This window comes from Borostomias antarcticus, assembly GCF_949987555.1.
Source record: "Borostomias antarcticus genome assembly, chromosome: 20".
Lineage (NCBI taxonomy): Eukaryota > Metazoa > Chordata > Actinopteri > Stomiiformes > Stomiidae > Borostomias > Borostomias antarcticus.
In genome coordinates this window covers 3027322-3034821 of record NC_140253.1, presented here as the reverse complement: position 1 = coordinate 3034821, position 7500 = coordinate 3027322, and the positions used below count along the sequence as shown (strand labels likewise).

Here is a 7500-nt window from a genome sequence, read left to right as displayed (position 1 = left end):
GGCTTCTTTATTTCCTGTCCAATATGATTGGATTAAGTGATTAATCAGGTGTGCACTGGGTCTGCCTCACACCTGATTAATCACTTAATCCAATCATATAGGACAGGAAATAAAGAAGCCAAGTGACTTTCAGGAAGTAGTGGAGCTGGTGCACAGAGCCTATCACAAAGATTAAAACAAAAAAGGCTTGAAATATTTCACTTTGTGTAGTGGATCTATAATACATGAAAGTTTCACTGTTTGAATTAAATTACGGAAAATAATGGACTTTTCACAATATTCTAATTTTTGGCGATGCACCTATACACATAACAAGATATTGCAAATAATAATGAAATGTCTATTCAATGCTTTATTCATCTGCAACAATAATGTAATGTATTTTATTTGAAATATCTTCATTTTCCAAGCAAAACATGATATATGTGATTAATTAGACTAATTACAGATCATGTAATTTGTTTTTTGTTTTTTTTGCAATTGACAGTCCCAGTCTTTATATATATTTGTAACAAGTATAGGCTTTGTGAGTGCTTGATCTAGACCATCTGCTGGCCTGTCCCTTGCGCCATCTATCTCAGGATCGCCATGGCGTGTTTGTAAAGGCGCAGCACGGGAACGCCCCTGCATGCAGCTCATGAGTGAACAGAGAAAATCACTAGCGGCCACAGAAAGAATATCACAATAATGTACAGGGAACTATGCAAAGGGCTATAGACTCGCACACACACACACACACACACACACACACACACAAGTGCAAATCTGTGGTGTTTGGTAACTCAAGAGGAGGCAGACAGGCCAAAGTCTTAGAAAGACAGACAGACACACACACACACACAAACACACACACACACACACACAGTACCTGATTTCAACTGAACTTCTACTGATCGTCAATCAGCAACTCCAGTCCCTCCTCCGACCCTTTCCTGATCAGAAGACTGGGAGAGGAGAGGAGGGAGGAGGGGGGGGTTACCTGTACTGAGTGGCCCCACCTCTCCCTCCTCAGGTCAGGGCAAACACTCAGCCACCTACACACACACACACACACAGACAGGCAGGGCTCAGGTCTCTTAGTGAAGTGGACGTCAGACTGACAGGGAGTGTGTGTGAGAGCAACAGAGAGAGAGAGAGAGAGAGAGTGTCTACGGTGGGTTTAAGTGACTTCCAGCACCCTAGACCCCAGCTGAGTATCCTTGAACTGCCGTCCGTCACCCTCGCTCCTGACTGTGGGAGACAGGTACAGTGATGCACCTTTCCTGACGATATATACTGTGTGTGTGTGTGTGTGTGTGTGTGTGTGTGTGTGTGTGTGTCTAGAGTTAGCTTCTCTGAAAGTTGTGTGCGGTGTGATTTCCGAGTGATTGTCTCTTTCTTTTTTACACCTGTTGAGTCTTTCAATGTGTTTGTGGTTGGTTAGTGTCCCTGTGTGTGTGTGTGTGTGTGTGTGTGTGCGTGTGATGATAATGACGATGTCCTCAGCTTGTCATCACAAAACATGACCCCCTCATTTCACTTGCCTCATCTTCCTCCTCGTCTTCCTCTAACCGTCGAACGACCCCGTCGTCTCCTGACCAGCGTCTGACCTTGACTACCCTTGTCTCCCGGGGGGGGGGGCTCTTCTAAACATCCTCATAATTCTCTCTCTTCATCTATTATCCATCTCTATTGTCTTTCCAACTTCCATATCTCCTGTGATTTCTATCTGAATAGTTTGTGTTTGTATGGAGGACGTAGCAGGTGTGTTGAGGTAAGAGTGGACGTGTGTGTCCCTCCGTTCAGTATCACTATCACCAAGGAGGTCTTCCACTGGGAGACCTGACTGGTTTCTCACTCAAACCAGTGTAACCAGCGGAGTGATATCTGGCTGTGTGTGTGTGTGTGTGTGTGTGTGTGTGTGTGTGTGTGTGTGTGTGTGTGTGTGTGTGTGGGGAGAGGGGGGTGTGTGAAATAGAATGCTTTAGAGAATACAGGTGAGGCTGTTATTATCTGGACTTCCTGGTTTATGATATAATCTTTGGACTTTTACCCCTGTTAGGGAGGTGTGTGTATGTGTGTGTGTGTGTGTTCTGATATGGGTTACAGATGGACACCGAAATGATATGCAGTATTGTCACATAGAACGCATTACCAGTTCCATGCAGTGTACAGACACACACACATACACACACAGTGCATTCTGGTACAGTCTGGTGTGTTCTGGGGGCGTTTTAGTGAGACTTGCTGAACCCACAGAGCCGTAGATAAGGGACGCTGTTTGTTCTGCCTCGTCGACTTATTGCTGAAATGCTTTGTCTTGAAAGTCCATGTCAGCTTCATTGTTACATCTCGTAGCATTGGTGTTTGACTTGTAGATACACACATTCCACAGTGCCTTGTGTGTGTGTGTGTGTGTGTGTGTGTGTGTGTGTGTGTGTGTGTGTGTGTGTGTGTGTGTGTGTGTGTGTGTGTGTACATTGTGGTCAAACATGGCATTTGTCGTTGAACGCTCACTCACTGAGAGCCATGTTTATAGTCTGGGTGGGGTCTGTGTTCCGGCTATGTGTGTTTGTGTGTGTTTTAAAAGAGTCATTTAACAGGTGGTGTGTACAAGTAACTGTTGATTGTATGTCTCCCTCACCAATACACACATAGCCCACGTTTACCTTTCTTTAACCATTTGGACGTTGCTGTGATGTGTCCTACTGCGGTTTCACAATGCAGTTTAATCAGCAACCAACACCCCCCATCCCCCCCGTCCCCAAGGGCTGATAGACTGAAACAATGTCTGCCCTCCCTGGCCTTGGGGGGGCTAGCTGATTAGTCTGAGGAATGTGTTTCTCTGAGGAAACAATAGCCGTAAGCTAAAACGAATGCTAACGCTAACTCTGAAGCATTGGGCAAAGCCCTAGGCTAACGCTAACCCTAAATAGTGTTGGGTAATGTGTACACATACATTTAGCATGGGGAAAAGTAGTGATATGGCATTAGCCTGAAAGCTAAAGCTGACAGCTGATGAGAAAAGAAGTAGACCATACATGACCTTCAGGGTTCGTCGTTCTTGGTTAAGGTGAAAGGTTGGAGGCTAAATTAGGGTAGAGGTTAGTCAGATTAGTTGTCCAGGAACTGTCTGAGGCTTGACACATGACAAAGAGCGGCCATTTTGTGGAGAGGGAGTGCAGATATCAAGTCATAAAAATGAATCAGCAAGTTGCGACTTGGACCATGGAAACAGCAGTGATTGTCTATGGCAGTTGTGGTGTGGTTTATTGCAGGTACGTGGCTTGTGACTCTACTTCAACTGAGCTGGCTCCATTTTGGCTCCCAGCAGTAGTTCCAGATTTAATGAGTAATTGTGTCATCTCTGTTTATACGTTCCTCGAGACTTGGAAACTTTGCCTTTAGCAACGTGACATCAAAATCTGAAGTTGCAGGTTTTGACAGACAGTTGAGTGGCTACATCGCTAGAGTAACAGCATTCTCCTTATGACAAAGTAAACAATGTGATTAGATCTTCCTAGAGAGTCTTTTAGGTTCAGAAAAAACAACTTGTTTGTCACAGAACTGGGGGGAGGGTGGAGGGGGATGGGGTGATCTGGGGCTAAATGAACTGGAAACAAGGCTTTAGGTGAAGGGGGGGGGGGGGTCACTCACATACTCTGTCTGACCTGAAATTCTTCAGGCCAGTTTGATTTTGAAGGGTTCTCTGTCACCGAGGGGAGACTTTGGGGGGGGGGAGGGGGCAGTCGGACGGAACATTCTGGTACTCTCATTCCTTCCTCCCCCATTATCTCTGCACCTCCCCTTCATCTTCCTCTCCCCTTCACTTCAACATTGATTTATTTTCCTCCTCTCCCCTCACCTCTCCTCCTCTCTCCCTCTCTCCTCACCTCTCCTCCTCTCTCCCCCTCTTCCCTGCTCTCCTCCTCTCTCCCCCTCCTCTCTGCTCTCCTCCTCTCTCCCCCTCCCCTCACCTCTCCTTCTCTCTCCCCCTCCCCTCACCTCTCCTCCTCTCTCCCTCTCCCCTCACCTCTCCTCCTCTCTCCCCCTCCTCCCTGCTCTCCTCCTCTCTCCCCCTCCCCTCACCTCTCCTTCTCTCTCCCCCTCCTCCCTGCTCTCCTCCTCTCTCCCCCTCCTCTCACATCTCCTCTCTCCCCCTCCTCCCTGCTCTCCTTCGAGCTCGAGTAAACGTGAGGAATGAGGGTGACAGGTACAGGGAGGGAGGAGGGAGGAGAGAGAAAAGTATAAGAGGCTTTGACAGCGGGCATACTGTGAGAAGCAAAAGAAAACAGACACAGAAAAACTATCTATCTATCTATCTATCTATCTATCTATCTATCTATCTATCTATCTATCTATCTATCTATCTATCTATCTATCTACTTTATCTTGTCTATCTAATCAGCACACACAGTTCCTGCCATGTTAGAGTCAGGCGTCTCAAGCCCCGGCCAGAAGTCTCACTTCCCTGTTCCTCCCTGCTGAGTCCATTGTTCTGTTGCACGGCATGCGAGGTCTGTGGTTCTGGTGGTCAGCTGTAGCTGGCTCAGCCACGTCGGGCTTGACTCTGTGGAACACGGCACCTGCTGTGATCGGTTTGGACGACATGACCGGCGACCGTTAGCACTGTTAGCTCGGTGTCGACGTCGCTGTACAATCTGTAGGCTACTGTATCAGGTGAGGGTCGTGTCCAACGCTCCACATCTACTCGCCGAAACTGAAGCGCCAAGAAAAAAACAAAACATTTTGTGGTTTGATTGTGAGAAGATTAGGGGTTCCCTGACTTCCTGCTCAAACACACCATAGCTGACAGTGCGGCATGAACAGATCAGCTGATGTGACGGTTAAAGCATCGGGCTCGGGACCGAAAGGTTGCCGGTTCAAGACTTGGCAATCTTTGCCGTACCTGCTATGTAACACTAGCTCGAAACATTGGCTTTGGACAAAAGCGTCTGCTGAATGACGTGATCGCAACCGAGGACGACTCGTCTGTCTGACGGCCCGTTCGCCCTGTGCGTCTGCTTTCCAAGAGTGACTGGTGGTGACGCGTCGCGTGTCCCCGAGGCTGGCTGCCTCGCTGGTTGGTTTACGGCCGACTTTATTGCTGTACATGAGCGGGTTTTGTCCATGTGGCAGATTCTGAGGTGAGGCTTTAGTAGACGGTGTGTGTGTGTGTGTGTGTGTGTGTGTGTAATGATTGAAGGCTATAGAGAGGGATCATCTATCTGTTAGCGGAATCAGCCATTCACTCCTCTTCCTGTGTCTTTTAACCGTAAAACCGTAAACCGTTAACCGTTAACCAGTGACCTGCCAGTCTGGTGCTCCCCGCGCAGTCAGCGGAACGCCCGGTCTCTCCCAGGTACGTCTCCCCGCTTCGATTGGCTCTCATTGATGGTGGCTGACAGTTGACCTTTGACCTGGGCTGACCTCGTCAGGGTAGGGGGAGAGGCTGTCGTTCTGAATGCTCGTCCAGACACACACACACGCACACACACACACACACACACACACTTGTTTTCAATCTCTCTCCCTCTCTTGCACATTGCCTTTATGCTAATATGGCCTTGAGTGGTCGAGAGGAAACAAATGGATTTGGTTTCAATGGGCCTCCCTGAAACTCTGTACAGCCATTCTCTCTCTCTCTCTCTCTCTCTCTCTCTCTCTCTCTCTCTCTCTCTCTCTCTCTCAGTTTCTGTCTCTCTCTCCAATCCCTCATCCCTCTCTCATGCTTTGTAACTCTCTTTAAATGCTGTGAAGAGAATCTGAGTGATCAAGAGTCTTTGGTCTTTCTCTTCTCTCTCTCTCTCTCTCGCTCTCTCTCTTTTAGCTGGTCTCTTAGCTGCTCACTAAGGTGTGTGTTGTTTGCTCAGCTCAAGCCGTGCTAGGAACGCGTTCACCGTTGTTATGTACACACACACACACACACACACACACACACACACCAAACACATGTACAAACACACCACACCGTTGGTCTTGTACTGACATGACTGACTGGGTCGTACTCCTCCTGAGAAGAGAACTGCATTTCCTGCTTCTCTCAGGTCAGAGTTGGGAGACAGAGATTGACGGCTAAAGCCAGGAAAACTACACTTCCCATGAGCCACCTCTCCTCCCACACAGCCAAGCATCACGCCTGCTCTGCTGATTAGCTATAGCAGCCGCACTGAGTCAGAGGCTGGGTTGGTTTATGCAACAGGTGCCTCTGTGTGTGTGTGTGTGTGTGTGTGTGTGTGTGTGTGTGTGTGTGTGTGTGTGTGTGTGTGTGTGCGTCCATGCGTGTGTGTGTTTGTGTTTCATGGTCTCCACCCTCCTTGTCCTCTCTATCCCTCCACAGCCTGAGCTCCACCTCCACCTGCTGTAGCCCCGCCCCTAGCTCAGGTCCGGTGTGTGTGTGTGTGTGTGCACGTGCGTGTGTGTGTGTGTGTGTGTGTGTGTGTGTGTGTGGAGGCCGGCAGCGTCGGTGCTTAGTGCCCTGCAGTACCTGCCTCTCATGGAGGTTCACTAACAGTGTGAGAAAGCAGCCAAGCTGGAGCAGTGTGGACCTGGGGTAGCTAGCCTTTCTTTTTTAATCCTTCTCTTTTCTTCTCTTCTCTTCACTCCTTCTCTCCTCACTCCTTCTCTCCTCACTCCCTCTCTCCTTTCCTGGCTAAAGCTTGTTGTTTGCTCGTTCTAACCGGTCATGTCAGTGCTTCAGTGTCTCTTCTCCAGGATTTTAGAAAGCGATTCATGATTAGGACAGGTCTGTTTAAGTGTTGTGCTTACAGTATGCTCACGTTTGGCAGACATACAGGTTCTGAGAGTCGGTTTTAACAAGCCGAGTTGATTATTGACGACGGGGATTGTCATATACAATGTTAACGAACGTAATACGTAATGTATGCAGGAGTGCCATGGTTCTGATTCTGTCGGTGTGCTTGGTTTGGTGACTGTACTCTAGTTGTCTGTTGGCTGTGGCGGTTGAAACTGTTCTAAAGACAGCTGCTAAGTTTTTCCATGAGTCAGTAGCCGTAGTGCAGTCATCATATCTTCAGTCAGGCTGTATTTCAGTCTCCTGAAGGAGAACATTTAGAAACAGTCTCCTGAAGGAGAACATTTAGAAACAGTCTCCTGAAGGAGAACATTTAGAAACAGTCTCCTGGAGGAGAACATTTAGAAACAGTCTCCTGAAGGAGAACATTTAGAAACAGTCTCCTGAAGGAGAACATTTTGAAACAGTCTCCTGGAGGAGAACATTTAGAAAGTCTCCTGAAGGAGAACATTTAGAAACAGTCTCCTGAAGGAGAACATTTAGAAACAGTCTCCTGGAGGAGAACATTTAGAAACAGTCTCCTGAAGGAGAACATTTAGAAACAGTCTCCTGGAGGAGAACATTTAGAAACAGTCTCCTGAAGGAGAACATTTAGAAACAGTCTCCTGAAGGAACTCCTTTCAGTCATTCTGTAATCTCTGCTTATTCATTGGCCGAACTCCTGTTGGGTTGCCGTGTGACCCTGTTGTTAGGGACTGTTGGGCGCG

At 47.9% G+C, this 7500-nt stretch overlaps 1 protein-coding gene across 4 annotated transcripts in view; it reads left to right on the top strand.

The window, feature by feature from the left end:
• Positions 1–6428: 6428 nt before the first annotated feature.
• The window catches only part of rbm47 (RNA binding motif protein 47), an 11401-nt gene continuing 10329 nt past the window's right edge, over positions 6429–7500 (top strand). For all 4 annotated transcript variants that reach the window (XM_084454618.1, XM_084454617.1, XM_084454616.1 and 1 more), the window contains exon 1: positions 6429–6532. The gene's annotated coding sequence lies outside the window, so the exon portion shown is untranslated. The remainder of the gene's footprint in view (positions 6533–7500) is intronic.